The following is a 23,204-nucleotide window of genomic DNA, read 5'->3' on the forward strand; positions in this document are numbered from 1 at the left end:
TGTACCACCAAATAATAAAGACATCTTGGCCTAGGAATGCCAGCCCTTGAACTTTATGAGGGAGGGCGAAAGGGGGAAAGAGGAGGGGTATCAGTGTCTTGAACACATTTCAAAGTAATTGTACTTGATATGTCGTTTACAGAACACCCAAGTAATCATATAAACAAAAGACTAGATGCCCTGGGAGGATGAAAAGGAAATTTGAATCTCCCACTGATGCATCATACTTACTCTTTTTTTTTTTTTTTTTTTTTTTTTTTTACATGAGTTTGACACAACGAGGGTTCCTGAGCACAATAAGAGGATCGCGGGTCTTTTTAGTAATAAGCACAGTGGAATGGACGGACTCTGGTGGATTTCATCATACTCAAAAATGAACTTACACACATAGAAACAGATGGTAGAGAGCTGAAAGTGATGGATGCAATGTACAAATTAGGACTGCTGCAGGCCTGGGCACAGGGAGACTGTGTGTGTGTGTGTGTGTGTGTGTGTGTGTGTTTGCTCTGTTTGATCCTGCACCTCAACCTTACAGAGACATGACATACATTTTAAAAAACATTAAAAAAAAAGTGACTATGAGGGAAACTGCAGAGCCCAGACAGCAACAACACGAGAGAACAAGTTAAGGAAAAAGAGAGGGAAAGCAAAAGAAGAATAAAGCAAACATGACGACATAGTTAATTAGAATCAGGTGATAAACAAAGGAGTGATATTTACGTTATACCATATGCCCCGCTCCATGTGTCTTTCTATCTCGAGGGGTACAGCAACAGGTTTCAGACACGTAAGGTCAAGGAGGAGGCTTTTCCCAGCTGCTAGACCACACTGATGCACACACACGCCCCTGCCCAGCCGCCCAAGTCTCCCGGCCATTTCTAAAGCCTGTTTTATCTTTGTTATCACATAAAAGACAGTGTTTATCCTCCAAGAAGCCATGTTTGCCATATGTACTTGTAAGAGAGAAGATTTTGCAGCTAGAAATGAAACCAATCAGGCAGGTTGTCTCCTGGGCGTCTCTTCAAATTCTAATCTGTTGCAGATTCCTGATTCACGCCTTGGATTTAAAAGTACTCCGGTGGCTTACTGTTGTTTGTTACAAACCCTGATTATTTTTGGCAGACTCAAGTCAAGTATTGTCTTACTTAGTCATGAAATGCCGCAATTCTTGATCTCTGAAATATCAATTAAAAAAAAAAATAAATCTCGTGATGATTTGTCAGCTTTGAAGCTTTCAGTGACAAACTTTCATCACTGAATGCTCCATTCATGTCGGCCACAGAGCACCATGTTTATCTTACTGTAACACAGCAAACCTGTCTATCTGCAGTCTCCTACACAATCAGGAGCTCAGCAACCCGGGCACATAGGAACTGCACATCTTGAGGACCTGAAGGTTCTTATCTACCTCAAATGTTATAATGCGATCATGTTGCCTAGCAACCACATACCAAAGGCCTAAAATCCTCAGTTTTTAGCATTTATGCACCTCATAAAAGCATATTTTTCTTTTCTACAACAATATCTAATTTATATCCACAAAACATGATTATGATTTCTATAATATGTCATCATGTTGCCTGGTCATGTCATTTTTGCCAGGTGCATGTTATTGACATGTATAGGTAAGCCATAAGGCATGTAAATATGGAGCCATAATGAAACTTAAGTTATTAAATCCTCTTCTGTGTGGGTGCATGTTTGATAGAACAATATCTTGCATACCAGTTTTTCACTATACACTTAATGGGGGTGGACAGTGTTTGGCTGATGAGTGCAGCAGTGCACTTTTATTTTAGGTAATGGATGACTAACATGGTCCCTTAATCACATATAGATGTAAATGCCTTCTGCTGTATATAAACATGCAATCAGTCCCACACTTGTCTTCTATTTATCCATATAAACATCTACCACCCCCATTTTTTTTTTTCATTTTTCTCAATGTGATTAAGTATAGGACGAACAGGCCAAAAAATACTGTAGCATTGGCGTGTACAAGTTTATAAAATGTATAATTTATTTAAACCCAGTGTTTTTCTTCCATTAAGCATCTTTATCTTACAACAATACATAAAAATGTCTGTCTTACTGTCTCCATTTCCTACATGACCAGGGGTTAGGCAGCCAAACTTGGCACACAGGTACAGCTTAGGCCCCTGAAGGGTCTTATCTGTATCACACATTATGATGTCCTCAAGTTGCCTAGCAACTACCTGCCAATGGGCTAAAATCACCCACTTGTAGCATTTATGTACCTATAATACCTTTTAAAAGCACTGTATAATTTTCTTTTCAGGACAATAACAAGTCATTTATATCTTGACTACTGACTAAATTGACTATTATGATATATATGATATGACTCCACATTCTTTATCAACAGACCAAATAATAAAGAAGCATGGGCATGCACCAGTGATCTGTCTGCCATCACATACGTATGAGCTTGAGTGACCTTCCATTCCATAGGATTTAATGTTGAACCACCCTTTTCAGTTATAACAGCTTCAACTCTCCTGGGAGGGCTGGGAGGAGTGTTTAAGGGAATTTTTAACCATCCTTCTAGAAGCAAGTTTGTGAGGTCAGACACTGATGTTGGATGAGAAGGCCTGGCTCACAGTCTCTGCTCCAGTTCATCCCGAAGGTGTTCTATTGGGTTGAGGTCAGGACTCTGTGCAAGCCAGTCAGGTTCTTCCACACAAACCATAATCCTCCTTCTACCAAACTTTTCACTTGTCACACTGCAGTCAGACTAGTACTGTTCTCCTGGCAACCACCAAACCCAGACACATCCATTGGATTGCCAGACAGAGAAGCGTGATTCATCACTCCAGAGAACGCGTCTCCACTGCTCTAGAGTCTAGTGGCAGCGTGCTTTACACCACTGCATCCAACACTTCGCATTGTGCTTGGTGATGTAAGGCTTGGATGCAGCTGCTCAGCCATGGAAACACATTCCATGAATCTCTCAACGCACTGTTCTTGAGCTAATCTGAAGGTCACATAAAGTTTGGAGGTCTGCAGCGACTGACTCTGCAGAAAGTTGGTGACTTCTCTGCACTATGTGCCTCAGCATCTACTGACCCTGCTCTGTGATTTTAGGTGGCCTACCACTTTGTTGCTGAGTTGCTGTTGTTCCAAATCTCTTCCACTTTGTTATAATACCACCAATAGCTGACTGTGAAATATTTAGTAGCGATGAAATTTCGCGACTGGACTTGTGCCCAGGTAACATCCTGTCACTGTACCACACTGGAATTCACTGAGCTCCTGAGAGCGACCCAGAAGCGGTCTGCATATCTAGATGTTTGATGTTTGGCCATGGAAGTGATTGGAACACCTGAATTCAAGGATTTGGATGGGTGAGTGAAAACTGATGTAATTTAGTTTATATGTTAAATGAAGTGTGCATTTATTTCTGTTTTTACCATGTTTCTGCAAAAGAACAAACAATGAAAATGAAAATAACCAAAGTCAGCCATACAGGTTAAAGACAAATATATTCTTTGTATTTATTCAGGTTTAAATGATTAGTATTCAAAAAGAGAAGCATACATGGTAAAAAAAAAAAAAAAAAAAGACAGGACTGTCTTTTTCGTATTTTTGTTGTTTTTTTGTTAAATATTACACAAAATAAATAAATTTGAAGAAAAAACATGATAGTGTTAGACTTGTTGCTGTGTTGGTACCTCCGTGACTGAACACAACCTTTTTTCCCTGCCTGTCTCGTCTTTTCCTTCTGTCAGTCACCTTTCTGCTAATACTTCCTCTACCTTCCTCTCCTTTCCCACGTTTTCTCTTTTGTCATTTCTTCCCAGTCACTGACTTCACATGTACACAAATCTAAAAATGTGAGTTACTGTATCACATTTTGGCACAGAAGTAATTTCTTTTCATATTTTTACCATGCCAGTGTACTTTATAACTTAAAACAGAAAATAATATATACATTGTATAGTGATATATCTTATTTCTTTCTTTAAAAATAGAAATGTCTTTATCCAACTGAGATAAAATGTCCATTTGTTTCCTTTCTTTTCCTCCTCAGTGCATCATACTGGTCAGGTTTGGATCTGTCCAATGTAGCCATCACTGTAGTTTCAAAAACGTCCACTAGCCTGCAGTCTGCACAGCTCTCCCTTGGCTGGTTTGCCCAATCATCGTGGTTGTACCACGATAGGCAGGAAGTGAGTGGCTGTGTTTTTCCTCCGTGTCTTCTTTCCTTTCATTGGCTTTCCCTTGGCGTTCAGTCCCACAAACATGCGTTTGTCCTTGTTGAGCCACTCAGCTGAAGCGTAGGTGTTGTACTTGTTCTCCTCGATGCGTTCAATTAGACGGCAGTCTGGACCATACTCCCTCTGCGGAGGAGAAGATTATAGATTATATTTAAAGTCTGGTTATAAATGTTGCTTTTTAAGGTTTTCTTCTTTGCACCTCTACTCTGTGGACAGTGACTTGAAACTTCTATGCCAGATGTGTCTGTGTAGGTTTTCAGTCATCCAGATCATGGTAGCCTTAAGTGCTTGAGTTGAAGGTAACTGGACATTGGGTGGGTCAAACACCACCAGCTTTTAGAACTGAAATAACCTCTTGGATGAGAAGTGAAATGTCTTCACAAACAAAGTTCAATGTGTAGCTTTTTTTTTTTTTTTGACCCTTGTACAGCCATAGCTACAAGATAAACTGTACTGGTTGGTCAATTTGCTGCAATTCAATCAAATTTTTACCAGTCAATCACCAAGAATGCTTTCACATCTACATTAAAAGCCTTCTATTACATTATTTTTGGCAGTGGGAGGGAAAAGACTACCTGTTTTTCACAGCTTAATATGCTGCACAGACAAGCTTTTTATATTTAATTTGGATGATATGACAAGCAGGGACATTGTGGACAATTAAATTGATTTAGAGATGAGGTGCAACATTCTTTGTTTGTTTGTTTTCTTAATGGATCTTCAGGGCTTTGTCAGAGCACAGCAATAACCTGGCAATACTTCTTATGACAACATGCAACAACAAATGGTCAGCCATTGCTTAAGAACAATCTCCACTGCCTTCTCCAATTGTAAAGGCTGGACATGAAATCTGGATTGTTGTAGTTTGGATGGTTGTATGGTGGTGGGATGGGTTGTGGGCTGAGAGGTTAGTGTAACTTCTCAAAGGTTCAGGCTTAGTGCCAAGCAAAGAGCATCGTGACACTAACTTTGTGGCTTACATTACCGCAGTGGCCACCCACTGGTAAATGAAGAGAAAATGATCTGAGAGGGATTCATTTGTAAGTTTACTGGAAGCTGCCCTCCTGCTTAGGGCTAACAGTTGATATTCGCAAGCAAAAATGTACTTGCTACACACACACACACACACACGCACACTCTCTAATGGCCAGTATCTCTCCCTCGCGCTCTCTCCACCACAGCTGTTCAAATTGGATCCAGAAGTAAAACTGAATGTTCCCAGAGCAAACTGAGAATATTTTATGAACAATATGCAGTACAGTTAAATAGTGTGCGTGCGCGTGATGTAGGAATCTAAGTCGGTTTAAAGTCACATGGGTACAAAAAGTAAGTCCCCATATTGTAAATGGTTTAGTTTTAAGATGAAGATGTGTTTAAAGGCTAAGGTTAGAGTTAGGGAAGTAGCAGCTATGGTTAAGGATAGATTTAGTCTCAAAATGAAATGAATTTTTATTTCAAAGTAATGAAGTGATAATTACATCAGATCTTAATAGACAAGAAAATCTTGTGGTGGTGTCACCTACGAGCTTTAATCTGCCGATCTGAAACAATGAATTCAATTGATTACCACCGGATAAAGAAGTCACTGTGTAAACCCATCAAGTGTAATCGAATGCCTGCCCTTCGCCGCTGTGCTACTATGGCTTGTGTTGCGCTGAGGAGAAGACGTCATGGGAATTCAGTTTCAGGCCATGCAACAAAATGCCTCTTTTTATTTTCTGTCTTTTCTACCGTGTGTCATTTCATCTGTTGTGCGGCTCCACAGAGACATGCTGAAAATCAGGTCTTTCAAAGTAAGGAAAAGAGGGGTGGGGGGTGGGGGGAAGGAGATAGAATCAAATGAAGAAAAGAAGGGAGAGGGAGAGGGGACAGATAAAACGAGGGCTGCTGTACCCAGAGAGACTGAAGCAGAACAGAGAAACTGAAGGATTGTATTTCCTGGTTCTGAATGGAGCGGAGAGGAGAGGTAGGTAGAGGAGAGTAACTGTGGTTCCTATTTCTGGAACAGTGAATCTTATAGCCTTGTCCATTGTTTTATAAAGCATTCACGAAACTTCAAAGCCACAGAGCCACCACTTTAGAGAGAAAAATGTCTTTTTTCTTTTTTTAATTTTACCATCATCAGTTGAATTTAACAATCAGAAAACTGCAGAAATGTTATTGCAAAAAGTAAATCTGAAGTAAAGTAAATCTCTTAAAGTGGACTCGTATACAAAGGTGATTGAGTTGCTCTTAAATGTAGTTAAGAATTTCATCCAAACCAATTGATGGGCATCCTTGTGAATTACAGGGTACAGCTCTCTTATTGGGATATGCAACTTTTTGAATCTTCTGAAAAGTTCTGGCCTTGTAGACTGTTGCTGGACCATATTTGCACAGGGGCATAGCATGGTAAAGTGCATAGAGGTATGATATAAATCATATTGTCTAACATCTACAACACTCGGTTTCAGTTTTTTCTACTTTTACTGTGGATCTACATTATTTCATAGGGGTATATCCTTAAAATGGTTTTCTCGGGCATCTCCACCCACCAGCTGTTCAAACCTTCTGTTTGTGAGAAACAACCAATCAGAGGAAAGTTGGCTTAAAGGGAGAGGAGGTGAAACGATTTGTTGTAGAGAGTGGATGAACTGATTGGCTGCACCAAGGCTCAGTATGAGATAAATAAGGATGTTTATGAACTTTGACTCTAAAGCTACCCTATTAGACTCCAAGAATAAAACATATTACAGGTATGTCTACGTTAAATAAAAAGGACAGGTCAAAAAGTTAAACAGTGCTAAGACTTACCGCTCCATATAGAACTCCGTTCTTCCTGATTGCCAGGTAGTGGTTGCTGCTGAGGCCCCTGATGGCCACCACTCCCACATCCACTGATTTGATCTCCAAAATACCTGGTGCAGCAGGGACAGGGAGACAAATAGGTCAGCTTTTGTGTGGGTTATTTACTCAGATAGTTACATTTTTTTTAGTTATAGTCTGGAACAGGACCATGGAGAGGTTCCAGGTTCCTTTTATTTATATTTGGCTCCATCTGTCTCCAAAAGCAAGAACTTTTCATTACATTACATTTATATTCAAGCACTGAAAGTCTTCACATCTGACACCATAAAGTTGTTACCAATGACAGTATGTAACAGAGAGATGGCATCAAACAGAAGAAAAGTAAGTATTTGGCACCAGTGCTTTTAGTTTGAAATGTGAAAAAAACAAACTGTATTTTTGTCTGCATGCCACAGAAGGCTGCTACAATTGTATATATTTTAATTAATTAATTTTGCAGTATTTTTTTTTTTAATCTCAGATTCTCTCACAAGTGAACTCTAGTGCCCCCCACCCCCACCGTGTGACAAACCTCAGCCCGGCCTCTTGCCCCCTGCTCATTTGCTGGTTAGCTTGTGGGCTGTATGCTCTGGGACCAAGGTGTTAGCCAGGAAAAAACATTTCTGCGTTCTGTGTTTGTTTTTCTGACCAGGGGAGTGCAGGCAGGCTGGCAGGCACACGGACAGGACGGAGAGAGGCTTTCTGCCTGCCAGACTGGCAAGAGGTCAAAGCATTCGTATCAGTTTTCAAGCCTCAACCAATTACTGATTTAAGCTGTGGTTGCCGGCCCTTTCTTCTCACCCTAAAGTCAGTTACACCAGGCCATAAAATGATCAGAGGATGAGGTGATTAGCTGAAGAGGCAGTAGGAAGGGGAGACTGGTTGCAGACATTCCCAGTATAGAAAATTAGAATAACTCTTATAATTATTATAATATTTCTAGTGGTCTCTTTCAGATAAACTAAATTAAATGCATTTTTTCATAAGTTAGCTATAATTTGGTTGTGAGGTAGTTAAAAAAAAAAGCATGAATGTTGTGTCTCTCAGTTTGTCCTCTCAACTGCCTCATGCCTGTCTTTTAACTAGATGACCCTTCGCTGCCCTTAACCTTCTTCTTATATACTCAGAGATTTAGAACTTCCTGCAGCCTTCTGATTTTTATAATGGTCAGATCTGAGGGGATTTGAGGGGAGCCTACAGCTCAGTGTTATACAAAATCTATATAAAGGTTGTATCTCTTTCAGTGACTGCACTTTATCATTTTCTAGTTTCTCTTAATTGTCATTGCAATAGGATTTTTAGAATGAACAAGGCCTAAAATCCACCTGATGAAATGTGATTTTTTAAAAATTGCATTTGGTCATCGCTTTAAATGTTGTGCTTGTCCGATGCATTTATCTTTGCAGATCACTCGCATGGCCGACTGTTAAATTTCAAGAACTTTAAGAAGATTTTTGTAGCTCCGTGGTGCATCATGCAGGCGTGCTGTGTGAAGTCCATTACTCACACAGGCATGTGCCACAACACAGCGCTAATCTATCAGGTTCAAAATGTTCCAGCTGACATTTCTGAGCTGTGATCCATTAAAAAAAAGATCTGTCTGTGCTGTGCTACAGGCCGGTCCACCTGTTCAAACCCTCCTCCTCCCATTTGATGTGGTTTGTCTAAAACCAAAAGCACAGGGCTCTTTTATGGGCCCTGCACCAGTTACCAGAAGCAGCCTGTGTGCCTGTGAGTGAAAAAGCCTGGCTGCAACAAAAGGCTTAAATTGCAGCAACAACAGTTGGCAGTAATGCGAGGAGAAAAAACAGGACCTGAGCTTGTGTCAGACTAACTTTAACCTCTGGGCCTAAGCTGCCCTTAAAATTGCATTTTATTATTTTACCCTCTCACTCAACACCTTGCCTTTTTGGTGTCTTGTTAATGTGCATTTTTTTTCTGTTAATTTTTTTCTCTCTGTTATTTCCCTCCCTGCACCCCTTGGATCTCAGCCCAGCATCTTTATTATAAATTATGTTTTAAGTGCAAAGAGGAGTTTTATGATCTGGCACTAAAAGCAAAAAAAAAAAAAAAAGGCACAAACTTTAATTAATTTAAAAGGAATGGTCATTTGCTGCTCTCAACATTTTTTTTAAAGAACTACCAAAGGCAAAACATTCGTGTGTAACTGGGCAATAGTTCAACTTTCATAACAGCACGCCAAAATGGTCTCTGCTCGTCAGACTGTAACTGACAGAGCTACGAGTTTGAGTAAACACAGCCCGGCCTTCTAACAAGGAAGAAACTGTTCATTAACTGCTTCATAATGACCTTAACAGTGTTTAATTGCCAAATCTGAGCTCACAAGAACAGGTTTCATGAATTTAAGCCATAATGACTGATTTTCCATAGTAATTGCTGAATTGACTGATCATGATTGTTGGTGATGTTTTAATTTTCCACATTTTTTGGGGGGTTTCTATTGTTGTTACAATAGGTCCCTCAGTCTCTCCAATTTCTGCTTAAAAGGCAAGAGGATTTCTCAACCAGATTTCCATCTAAATTTGACAAAAAACTTCAACCAGATTTACATAACCAAAGAAAATGGGAATAAGTGTTGAGTTTTTCCATCTGCTGCCGTTTGTTCACCCTAGTGGACCGACTATCAATCAGCCGTCAGTCGACTGATATAAAACCACCACAGAAGAAGAAGGTGCAATGAAGCAGTAAAGTATATAAAGGACAGACGTAGCATCCAGTTCAGAAAAGTGAAGCCAGCGCTACAGTAAGTGTCTTACACATGCATTTTGGTAATGGTCAGCAATTCTACCATTTGCGAAATGAGGTCTGATTTACTGTAACAGACGTCTGTGGGGAAAAATCCTGTTGCTCACTCGATTCATCATCTCATTACTTAATGTTAAGTTTCGAGTCTGTTTTTTAACACAGCACTGGAATAAGGTCGGGCGTGTCTGTCGTCTCCAGTGGAGGAGAAGCTTTAAAAGACATATAAGCCACATGCTTTACCGATGTCATGATTAACTTGCCATGTCTTTCCCACCTGTCCCATTTCCTATTTGTAATTTTCCACTTTTAAACAAAGTGCATGAAAACAGAAATTAAAGCAAGGGAGATGTGCATTTTCATCCATCTGTTTTCATTTCTTCCCGTCGTCTTTACTACAGTGCTCTTTCTGTTTTCATCTGTTATCACTTTTTCTTTGCGCTAGAACCTCTTGGTTCTTCCTCATCCTCGTATTATTTCCCATACAGGTTGCAGTCACACTTGGCTTTAAAGCTGTGTTTGTTTCCCAGTTAAGTTAAAGCTGTTGTTACTAGTGTGTTGATCTTATAGAATGGAGTCACTGGATAGGTAGCCATAGGGTTATTGGTAATAGAAAGTCTAGGTTAATATGTTAATATGTCAGTGTTTACACTGTAAAATACTTTTGAAATCAGCAGATTCAAGATCAGCTTCACTCTTGCATTACAAAGTACATATTCTACTGTGCAATATAACTCAGCTGCTCTATTGTATTATATAATATATATATTATTATATTGTACTTCTGCATATTACATGTGCAGGCACCTCTAGGATTGATACAAATTTTGTACTCTGTGCAATGACAATAAAATGAATCAAATCTAATCTAAAGATGAAGCATCAGACTGAGAGGTACATTCTGTCCCGATCATTAGGACTTCTAGCTGATGCAGATCAGCAGGGTCACACAAATATTAAAAAGACGCACTCACACACAGGAACACACACACTGGCAGACCTCCCACCGACCCCTGGTCAGCCACTTCTGGAAACATGGTCAGTTAGACTCCAGCTGAACCTAAAGGTTACAGGAGGTTGTGAAAATGTTTCCACTGTTTATCCAGGGGCTTTTTTGAAGATTATACTGTGGTTGTTCACTTTGTGACCTCGACACGGTGACCAGCTGTGAGTGGGTCTACTGCGTGTCCACAGCTTGGAGAGGGCTTGCTCTGCATTGTGAAACATTGTCACTTGTGGAGTAGTTTGTGTCATGAACTCCTCTTTGTGAGCAGGAGTGGAAATAGCTTTTGTTCTTTTATTCTGCCTCCAATGCTCTGATATTTGGATGAACCTCTGACTTTGCTATTTTTACTTCAGCAGTGACTGATTTCTCTCACCCTTTTTAGATAAATGCAACATCCAGGAAACAAAATTCTCATGAAGAAAAAAAAGACCCTATTATGTATTTCTTTTAAAAAAGATTTAATAGGAACCTTTCATGCGCTGAGGTCTAAACACTAAGATCATTTTTCTCTTTGAAACAAGCAGCAGAGTGACTGACGACATTTCGTATTCACAGTGACATGAGAGTTTACATACAGGCAACCACCAAAGACTCCAAAGAAAAGAAAATCCAGTGGGAAAAGATACAAAAGAACAGAAGAATTCAAAAAGGGGGGAAATACACCACCAAATCAGATATTTTTTTGGTCACAAAAATAGGAAAAAAAATGTCCTTTTAATTTGGTGCGGCCTCGGAGGCCACATTTTTATCAGGATTAGACTATTTTGTTTGCATTATTTATTTCTCTCTTTGTTCTCTCTCAGACTTATAAACAACCATCTCTCAGTTGTGCAGATTGCTTGTAAAGATATTGGGTTTAGGGCAGAAACTGCAGTATGTTGTGTATTTTGGGGAGCACTGAGGTATTTGTTTAGACTGATGTGGTTGACAGCAGTATCTTCTTGTGTTAAGTGGCCACATCTAAGCGCGCCGAGCTGACAGACTACATGAACGCTGAGAGAACAGAGGCCTGTTTCTGATTTCCAATATGATGAGAATTTTTCTACAAATGGAACTTTTGGTAAATTGATTTCCTTTCAGATTTTATTTTGCACATATTTGATTTACGGTGTAAACATTAGATTAAATAAATGATGTTTGGCCTTTTCTGTTTGACCTGCACTCGCTGTATTAGATTACTCTCGCCTGGGCAGTGGTTTTATTTCCTTTCCTGACTGAAGCGTTCACATCAACATGTAGAGAAATAGAGAAAACCGCACACTGTTAAAACTACATCTGATTTCACGACTGGCCTTGCTATGATCGCCTGAGTGAAAACATTTAAATGCCAGAGGTCTAGCCAAGAGATAACATGAAGTTTGTAATCAGTGAGACCAACAGCAAGTCACGCCCGCTTAAGAGCAGCCAGGAGAAATTCACGGTGATGTTAACCATGATTTGATTGAGAGGAAAACCACCTGAGAAACTGTGATTCCTTAAACGCGGTTGACTTTGTAACATGATAAAGTGCCTGAGCTGCCAGTTTCTGTCAAAACCATTCACAGGCCTGACACAGCAGGAGTCATGTTTTCAGGCAGAGTGCTGTGACGGTCGTCTGCATTTCACACATTTTTCATTTACAGTTCAGCTGCCAGCGCGGTGTTGCCCAACTGTTGTGGTTAGAGTTGTTGCCGATGGACTCTCAGCGTTTAGAGATCTTCCTTATATTACACCACTAATATTACCCGCTGACATGCACAAAAATTATTCAGCTCGACACATCCGCTCTCTGCTCTGCTCTTTCTTCTTTGTCTCCGCTTGCACATGTATTAATGTTTGTACACATTCAGAACACACACACTTTAATGCACACAAGCACACACAGAGTAATGAGCCGGCATTCCTGACAGCTCTGTTTAAACAACCAGACTGTTCAGATGCTTCTCCGGCCTCAACTCAGAGCACTACCTTTGATGACTCCATTAAGGGGGCTCAATTTTATGCAGTGTGTGTGTGTGTGTGTGTGTGTGTGTGTAGCAGGGTTAGGGGTGAGGTGTGTGTGTGTGTGTGTGTGTGTGTGTGTGTGTGTGTGTGTGTCTTTGGTGGGGGCTTATCCTAAAGCACGTGGTGTCTATATGGCAGCAGCCCTGGATGTTATCTGTCACAGATGCTATTCTCCACCTCCCACTGCTTTACTGGCCGCGAATTCAGCCTGTTCAGAGGCACCAGGCTCGCACAAACATGACACTTTCTGCATTGGGCTTCATCTGAACATTTTACAGCATCTCTACTAGTAGAAAAAAATCTTGTAAAAATATACTATAATATAGTTTCTTAAAAAAACTTTCAGAGGGTAAGTATTCCTTGAGTAAATAATTGGTGTGTTAAATGACCAAAAAGGAAACAAAGAAATGTGTTTTATATCTGTGGATGTCTAAAGTCAAAAAGCCAAAGATATTCAGTGTGATTCTGCATGACAAAGAAAAGTCCTGAATCCTCATCTCACCAAAAATCATGAACCAAAGTTTCATATGTCCAGTCATTTGCCATTTTCTGTCCATCAACCATTCAAATGTCTAATGTTTTTACATCTAAAGAGCTGAATACAAAGTTGACGTGTCCAAAAAAGAGGTCACTGTTAAGCACAGTTGATGGCTCAGTCATGCTAGAGTAAAGCAGGAAACATCAGTGTTTGTCTCATGATTGCACTAAATTTTTTCGCATTTGGTGACCGATTGCAATTAGACAATGCGACCACTTTCATTTGCAAGGCAACTGCACAGGTTGCCTCCCACTAGGTAACCTGTGCAATTGTGGTCCAGGTGACTGCAGTCTCTCTCTGACAGATTGGCACACATTGCAATTAATCTGATCAGTCTGCACCGAATGGGCAACAGCATTGATTTATCACAGTTAACTGTTGATTCACAAAAACACTGCGTCTAATTGCCAAATTGACTCAACTGCTTACTGATACCAGACCAGTTCAGACTGACTGATATCTTATCGCTGTCTTGATTGCAAGTGGTTGCAGATCTAGTCCCTGTCCTTGAAAGGCAACGATACCCCAATTTCATTACACACAGGATAATTTTATTCATGCTATGGTCTCCAAACACTGTTTTTCCCAACTGTGACTGTAGCATAATGGTGTAATGATGGACTGTTCAGCTGTGACTGAATTAATGTGTACAGTAAATGCAGGGTTACCTTATTTAATAGAAATGTATTTTACTGCAGTTTCTGTCCATTTGATAAATAAAAATGTTCTTTATACTTCAATAAAAGAAAAAATGGTTAAAATAATGATATTTTTCTTCAGATTGTGCAATTTTTGACTCAAGTACTTTCTGAATGGGCAATGTGTTTGCATTGATGCTGTCAATTATTCCATATGAATAATATGAACCTTTGAGGGCAGGTAAAATGTAATGTCTCGTGATATATCTAAAACTTCTACCCAAATTTTAAATAAGCCGGTCCACATTGCAGACGATCTTTCAATCAACATATTTGTAACCCCTTTGCCAGTGCATGAAAATAAAAAATTCATCCCAAACTTTTTATAGTCGAGTAAGAATCTGAGCAGTTACTGAAACCTTGTTGTGTATCTGAGTATCTCCTCCTGCTTTTCATTCTGTCTCACCCACTCTCCAGTATACGTAAGATTGTGTTCTTCAGGAATCATCCACAAAATATACACAATGAAAAGGTTTTGCGGATAGTAATCGACTCTTGATGTTTGGCCCTCTCTTCGCTGAGCTGAAGTGCTCCAAAGCAGCGGAAGATCTTACAAAAACATAATTTGTTGCTGAAAGACTTTTGTTTAAGGTGGTGCCCAATTGGGTTTGTGGCAGGACTGCCTTGGTCTGCCTACGGAAATCTGGCTCTTCCATCTTGTTGTAGCTGACGCATTAATCGACAAGGGAGTAAATTTATGGGAAGATATCAAGTGGTGATGACAGGAAGTGTGTAAATAGTAAAGGAAGACAGATCCTGTCATTGTCCTCAGTGACTCTTTGCAAAAAAAAAAAAAACCCAAAAAGTTAAACAAAAACAGCACTGAAACAAAGAAATATCTTAACGAGAAACTTTTATTAACTGTGGAGGTGTTACTGTCAGCATGCATGTGTTACTATTCCTGAGTCAGCCAAACAACAGTGAGTGCTCCAGAAATGACACCGTTTGGATAGTAATGGGTTAAAGGGCACTCATAGTCTTTTCCCTGTATGTGTGAGACCACTGAATGAATGGAATATAAATAGTGAAGGGATTTAATATAGCAACTCCTACCTTTTTCCCCTCTAAATTACAACAAATTTTAAATTCTCTAATCTCTGAAAGTGGGACCTGGAGCTCCCTGGGGGGGTGGATCTGCACCAAAGAGTCTGCAAAATATTAAATGTGCTAATGTGGGGCATTTATCCCAATTAGACGCATATTGTAGCCAGTACTCACACCCACATCATCTCTGAGCAAACGCAAACTCCGATATGACTGTGATACACAAAACTGCTGTGAAAGGGTGCAAAAGCCTTGCTGCTGCCATGTGGCTTTGCTTATTAGCCAGCTGGCTTGCAATATTAGAGAGAGTCCACATCATCAAGTGATGCTAAAAGCCTAAATGATCTAAATTGATAAAATATGCAGACAGTTGCATTCAGTTTGGTTTTCAGAAAGCCAGAATGCGTCATGTGTCATCGGGTGCTGGCACACATGAAGCGAGCGCTGAGCACTCAAACCGAAATGCTTCGCTCAGTTCCCGTGAAACAGGTCTGAAGCCTTTAAGGTGAAAGGTTTTAGAATACAAACAGCTCTAATTGCATCTAACAGTATGAATGGTAGTAGGGAGATGCTTAATGAAGATTCTAAGGGGAGCCTTGGAAATGCTTCTCCCTTGTAAGGGATCCCGGAACGTTTGCACCACAGATTACAGCAAAATGAGTCATAATTCAAAAGTGACATGATTTGATCCAGACTCTTGCTGCATTTGAGATGTTAAAAAAAAAAATCACAGGGAAGATGTGCAGTACGAAACCAAAACAGTTGATCACAGTCGCACATCCACGGGAAGACTCTAATTTCACTCATTTACTGTGAATGCTCTTTTCCATTATTTTTGTGTATAACTAACAAAGGGCATCCTCAGTGGGATCCTGCATGTAAACAAGATTAAAGTTGTAACTGAATTAAAGGTCAAAAGGAAGAAATGTAGATAGTATATGCTTCTTGTACGTTTTCAGAGTACAGCTGAATGTAACTGTTGATGTTGGCCCTTAAGAGCACCCGTTTCAGTTTTTCCTGAACTAGCTTCTTCAGCGATGTTTGCGCGCCCTTTTTATTTACAGCTGCTGGGGAGAAGAGTCCATGAAGATGTCAGAGTAACTTTAAATGAAAACCAATGCTGACATTAACCTCTGGTACTTCCAGTACCTCCTCATAAGTCTCTTTTATGGCCCGCACTGTTACCTTTTCCCACGATGACCCTAAACACGCTCATCAAGCATCCCATCGAGGGACAGACCAAGGCAGCAAAATAGAGAAATCCAAAAACGGAAAAGCAAAAGACTGACTTCCTGGATCTCAAGATCCAGGAAGTGCCAGCACTTGTTGCATTTTTATTTGGCTCTCACCTTGCTGGCTCATTGAAGGTTTATAGATGCAAAGTATGGAGATGAACAAATGCATGTGGTTTTAAATACGTACACAGTTCAAAGCCCAAATTTATTCCACAGAAACAGTCTGATTATTGCATTTCTAAAGCATATTTGCTTTTTTTGCAACACAGAGTGCAACCCCCAGTGTTTTTGTAACAGTCCAGTTTTCCTAATGTTGTGAAAGTGTAGTAAAGTAATTTTTAACTTTTTCCTGTATTATCTGGAATTGCCCTAAAACATTTCTTTACTGTTGCAGAGAGTCCTTTATTTGTCTGGTTTCAGGATACACGCACCTAAAACAAGTTAATTTGAGTGAAGGAACATTTTACCTTTGGCACTGACTTCCAAATAGATACAAAAAGAATATCTGGATATGAATGCATCATTACAGATACAAATGTAGTGTAGACTTCATTATTTCTGTCTCTTGGAGACTTGTGAGCATGAATTTTTTCTCTCTTAGCAACAAAAAACTGACACTGGCAGAGTGCAACCAAAAGTGATACACTACTTGTAGTGCTGACCTTTCCATTAGCAGTGCTTCCTGACTCAGGTCAATAGGTAGAGGTCAAACAAGAGGGGGCAGACCCGTGTAATTATCCCAGACAGAGAAACCCTGCTCTAAATCAGAATGATATCCAGAGTATTAAGAGTCTAAAATTGTGGATTGATTCTTCCATGACAGCTCAGTGATTGATGCGTGATAGATAACCATCGGTGTGTGTGGCAGCTTTTACAATGAGAATCAAAGCTCCAGCTGCTGTCACGTTGGCACCGTTTAACAGTATCTGAGCTACTCACAAGCGCAAGTCTGCAGTCCAACTGCAAGCGCACATCCATTTATTACACTGTGTTAGTCGTTTGTTTGTAAACAAGATGTGACAGTCTGTGGACAAAATGGAGGGAAGGAAACAAGGACAGTCTTGTTCCTTACGGTCAGCGGGAGGATGGATGCTAATCACGTGGCAGCCCCAAAAGTTTTCCAAACTGAGACCAGAACGACTCATTTGAAAAGGCCTTATGAGGTGAGATGGATAGATGGGCATTTAGCTCATAACATATCAGAATGCACGATTCTCTAAGCCTGAGTGATGTGCTGGCCTCAGCTCTGACAAGATCATTAGCAAGGCTCCGCTGTGGAGGAGAGCCTCGACCCCGGAGCTGAAACTAAAACTTCTTCATCACCTCTGACACCATCTAATGACACTCATTTGCGATCTGACTTCCTGAACATTACCAGACTATTAGACTACGATAACCACGGCAATTAACCCCCTCGTTACTTTTTCAATATAATGCTTTCCTGAAGAAGTGCCACATTTTAGCAAAGGAAGTTCTCGGGTTGACTTACACACCTGAGTTTACACTCTGGAGAAACTTGAGTGCACTCTTTTGTGTGTGGGATGTTATATAGGATGTTGCATGTAGAGAAAGTTTGCTTTACATTATGTCATATGTTTCCAATAGATGCAAGCCAGAAACCGGCATCAGAGAACCAATTTGTCCAAAAATCTGCGTGTAGCTTGAAAAGCATCACAATATAAATGAGCATTGTTATAATCTGAAGTATAAAAATAAACAGAAAGTGTGTTTAAAACTTGGATGTGCACAAACACACCAGAACACTTCTGGGCAGGAACAGTCATACGCTGTCTAGAATGTGAAAACACATCCATGATCACCATTAGGGAATAGAACTGAATTATATTCTGTTTGGTTTAGTTTGAAGGGTACAATTATTCTTTGCTTATTTCAGAGTACAGAAAAAATGAGTATATAAAAAATGGCAGTCAGTGGGAGTATTACTGTAAGCATACACGGTGCTCTACTTGCAAGCTTGTGCATAGTCATACTACATAAGAACTAGCACCTGAACATACAGTATGGTTTGATATTGGACAGACACACACATTATTTAATTACCAAATTCACAACCATCTCTCAGTCTGAAACATGTTGAACATCTGCACTTACCATCAGGTCGATACAGCTTGATGAAATGCTTTCTAAATATGCTGCCAAGACAAAATATGGCCTGAAAGGTTAACCTGCATGACCATGTTCTCATATTAAGATTTCCTTTTCTCCCTGGAAGGTTCTTACCTATTTCCTAAAATAATCAAGTGGCAAGAGCTGCTGAAATTGATGGATTGTGCCTCTAATGCCATGACCTGATGCCATTATAGTTAGTGACACGTTGCAACCTAATGGCTGAGCTCTTTCTGTGCATGTGTGCAAAAGGTGTGCGTGTGTGTGTGTGTGTGTGTGGTGTGTGTGTGTGTGTGTGTGTGTGTGTGTGTGTGTGTGTGTGTGTGTGTGTTGTGTGTGTGTGTGTCAGAGAGGACTGCAGGCGAGGGGAGGGAGGAAGAGACGCTAATTGAAATTCCTTCAGCCATGTCTGGCAGAGCCTTGGTGTCTGAGTGGCACACACACGCACACATATTCACACTGGCCCTGGCCCTAATAAAAGTGGGCTTTGCCATATGGAGGCCATGTGCAAGACTGGCCTCTCTGTGCTCAAGCATGTGTATGTGTGTGTGTGTGTGTGTGTGTGTGTGTGTGTGTGTGTGTGTGTGTGTGTGTGTGTGTGTGTGTGTGCAGCAGGCGAGGCTTGTGCAGCACCAGAACCTCGCGTACAGATGCATGCACCGCTGTGACATGTGTATGAAGGTGTGTGAGTGATAAAGACCAGTTTAGAACAAGTACACAGACACTTGACATCATGCATTTCAAAAAAAAAAAAAAAAAAAAGAACTATGCAGTAATGCAGCTAGTGCCTGTTCTGTAATAATAAAGACATTAGCTCGTGTTTGGACATCACCCATCTAATTCAGTGAACTCGCTGGCAGACTGCGGGCAGGTAAATGGTGGGAGCAATGTTCTGTTCTCACTCAACAACTACTGTCAATATGTCCGTAGGCCATGCAGTTATTCTGTAGTGCTCACAGGCCAAAGACTCTGGCAGACTTGGAGAACTTCCAGATGTGCTTAACGAGAAGATAAAACTGTGCACTACAAAATGATAACAGCTGATTTTCTGTTCTGGATCAGTCATAACTGATTATGATGAGCCTTGCAAGTCGTTAAAAGTATTTAGATTAGCTGGAGTACAGATCGGATGCTTTGAGATTTGCATGATACCATCTGGCTATTTTGCATTTTTTAAATATTTTTTTAAAGAAACCAAAATAGAGCCATTGCCATAAATTCGTTTTCCCACTTTACTTGTGTATTTTGCAGTGATGCATGCATTCATACTTTTCTCCCTTAGAAAGTACAATTGAGGTACTTCAAGGTGCTTTTAAAAATACTAGAGTTACTGAGTTCCCAGCAACAGAAGGACTGGGAGTGTGAAAGAGGAACTGTGTGAATGTGAGGCTGAGTGGTGCTGACAAATAAGCATGTGTGCTCAGTGACCCTTCTCAGGATAAATAAAGGTTAAATCAGATTTCCCTGCCCGCAAAATGCACAACCAGGGAAAAAAAAGGGAGCAGGAACCGCTTGGTTATTACTTTATATCTGAGTCAGTACAACCTCATAGTTAGCATATGTCCAACACTATTATAGGTGCAGCACAATAGCAGCAAGGAATGAGTGTACTTGTCATTCTCCGCAGGAGTTTAGTATAGCTGTGTTTTAGATATTTCCTCAAAGGGGAAGAACTTTCTCTGGGCAATTTCTAATTGGTTCCAGTGGATCATCTCTTTTTTTTTTATCTGCCCGGCTTACTTGTTTTTTTCCCTCTTCTCCTCTTCTACTGTCATGCATGCATGCTCTTCTTTCCCATACTCTTTGTAGTCAGGCAATATGCCTGCCTCTACACATGGTGAAAGGGCTGCAGGCATGCAGCTCTGCTATTTGTTCTATAGCCCAGTTACCTGTCTGAAAGTGCATGGTTGACCAGAGAGGAGAAGCAAGGAAACATCAGTTGCCACTGATAAACACACGAGATGAAGTGGAAGACAACCAGTGTGGCTTTTAACACAGAGGTCTCACTGACAGATACTGAGGATGTGTTTGGCCGCTCTTGTATTATCTTTGATTGCCTTCAAAAAGTCTAAAAGAAAGATTTGTCTTGAATATCAAATTGATTTTCACAAGTTGCTGTTTCTGTGGTTAAAAGTTGCTTGTAACAGAAAGGATATGCAGACTCATTTCAGGACCTAAGGGAGATGACTTACTGTATGGATCGTCCTCACTTTTGGTGCCGTTAACCTTTCCCTCCTTGCCAATGCGAAGGAAGAATTTCTGGTAGGAGAACAGTTTCCGCCTGCGCACGTCTCCTTGTAGATGCTTGTAGCTGCTTCGCACGTGCCGGCCGATGACCGTCGCGGACGACGATGACACATTGGTCGCCCGTGGCAACCTTGCAGAGGATGCGTGAAGCGGTGTGGGTGATGAGGACGGTGGCGGATATGAGACGAAGAAGTGAGGAGAAGTCCCTCCTGGTGCATTGTGGCTGTTTTTCAGATGAAAAGGACAACGGAGAGGAGGAGGATGGTCCGAGCAGGAGAAACAGGAGTAGCAAGGTGAGGGAGAGGAGTGAAGAAGGGTCTGCAGCAGGGGCAGGAGGAGAACCAGGCGGCCGGTGCACCTTGTGTCACTGTCCATCTACACATGGTAGTGGAGCTGGGAGAGCTGTGGAGGTGCTCAGGGGCTGGGGCAATGCTGAGCTGGGTGCAGGGAGAGGGAACGAGAGTGGGAGAAACTCCCCCCAGCTAAACCTCCTCTGTTTGGGAAACCCCAACCTCACTGGGACTGTAGGTGTGTTAAAACCTGTAGAACAGCTGGGGTGAAGACAGTGTGACTGCTGTGGCAGATGTAGGTTTATCAGGAATATCAGTGGTGATGTAGCGGGTGGTAATGGTGAAGCCCGCAGCGCTGTGGCTGACTCTGCTGTAGTCCTCAGTGCTGTTTATTCCTCACCAGCGCCACAGGAATGCGTCAACAACCATAACTCAGATCACCTCACAGCGAGAACTACTAGGCGCGCTCTTCAAGGACCTCTCGCCTCCACCTCTTTCCTCTCCTCCTGAGACTGCCACTCTTTGCTCCTCGTTCCTCACACAAACTCACTCAAAATCCCTTTTCAAAGTTTTAACGGGCACTCTCACGTCCAAAGACAAAACACACACCATCAGTTCATTCATATGCTCTTAAAAATCTACTCCACACACACACACGTGTCCCAGATGATTTATCTCCTTCAGTACTGGCAGGAGAAAAGCAGGTTAAGTAAAAGATGTCAAAGTGCTTAGTAAAAAATGAAATAAATAAAACAAGCAAGAAAAAATAAAAATGCTGCTTCTCATGAAATGTCCAGGCAACAAAAAAAAAAAGAAGACGTCACAGAATCCAGACTTTCTTTTCTTCTTTTTTTCTTGTTTCTCTTGTTTTGTCCGAGCTGGTTTGAAGTTACTTCAGTGTGTAACTGACCCCGCGAGCTCTCGTCTTTCTCCCTTCTCTTGCAGTGCGTCTGTCAGTGAGCTGAGCTCCCTGTCCTCTCCTCTGTCCTTGCCTCTCAGAGTCTGAATGCTGGAGCGGCGCGTTGCCTCTCTTCTTTCCTCCCGTGTGTGGCTCCCTCTCCTTTGGCCCCCTCCCTCTTTCCTTTGCCTCTCCCTCTCTCTCCTATCTATCTATCAGCGGTGTTCTCCCTGGTTATCTGGAGTTTCTCTGAGGTGACTGAATCTTGTCTTTCCTTTCACCTTATTTATCTGCTGCAGTTTCCCCAGATGTCATCTCTTAGTGTAATTGGACGCCTATTAAAACCACTTGGCTTTGAAGGGCTGTGTGCATTTATGTGAACGTGTGTGCATGTGTGCGTGTGTGTGGTCTACATATGTTTGTGCGGGAGAGGGAAGCGGGGAGTGGGGGGTGGGGTGTTCTGTCCCACCCTGTTTTCGCCTTCCCTCCTCTCCCCATTTCTCTTTCTCCTCCCCTTCCCAGACCACTAGTTGAGCACAGCAGGTTAGAAAAAAGGAAAGCGAGCCCTTCATCTCTCCCTCTTCATTTCACTGTTTTTGGAGTGTCATCCATCTTTCTGATCTTAATTTCCCCTTGATTAGGGCACTTTTTTTTCAAATGTAACAAACCGTCTGAAATACTAAACAACTGGCCAAACTCCAATGCTCCAATGTTGCCTAAATACAGCCGTCAAATCTGTTTAACAATCTGCTGTAAATGGTCAGCTCATTGATGAATCTCTGACTGAATAAAGGCCAAATCATGACATCAATTCTTGTTTTAAACCAGTGTAAAAACTTGGGATAACAGCTAATTTTCCCTTATTGCATCTTCGTTTAGAGAGAAGAGAGAGAAGTAAAAAACTTACCCCCCCCCCACAACCCACCCATGACCCATGACACATGGTTTCCTGACAGTGTCACAGACTTTCTCTTTCTGATTTAAAAATGCAAAAAAAAAAAAAAAAAATAGTTTGAGATGAGTCAATGTTCCTCAACTTTCCCTCAGCTGTTTTGACTAGTATGTAGCAATTCCTCGACCTCAGTCACTTAAGGCTTAATCTTCGGAACATCTCTCTGTGTTTGGGTAACAATTGGACCTTACGTGTGGTGTGCTGCATTTCACCTTTCAAGAATCCAGGTCTACTGTCTGGTTTCAGCATTGTTTAATTTCCTTTTCACATTGTCAGACAACAACCACATCTCCTCCTCTTCTTCTCTCCTTCTTAGTTTATTTGGTATTATTGCTGTGACAGTTCGCGCCTGTCAGTGG

The 23,204-nt window shown here is 41.1% G+C and overlaps 1 pseudogene; it reads right to left on the reverse strand.

The window, feature by feature from the left end:
* Positions 1-3,603: 3,603 nt before the first annotated feature.
* On the reverse strand, positions 3,604-21,088 carry LOC115789576 (fibroblast growth factor 10-like; annotated as a pseudogene).
* Positions 21,089-23,204: the final 2,116 nt, after the last annotated feature.

Source organism: Archocentrus centrarchus, chromosome 12, assembly GCF_007364275.1.
Source record: "Archocentrus centrarchus isolate MPI-CPG fArcCen1 chromosome 12, fArcCen1, whole genome shotgun sequence".
In the NCBI taxonomy this organism is placed as follows: Eukaryota; Metazoa; Chordata; class Actinopteri; order Cichliformes; family Cichlidae; genus Archocentrus; species Archocentrus centrarchus.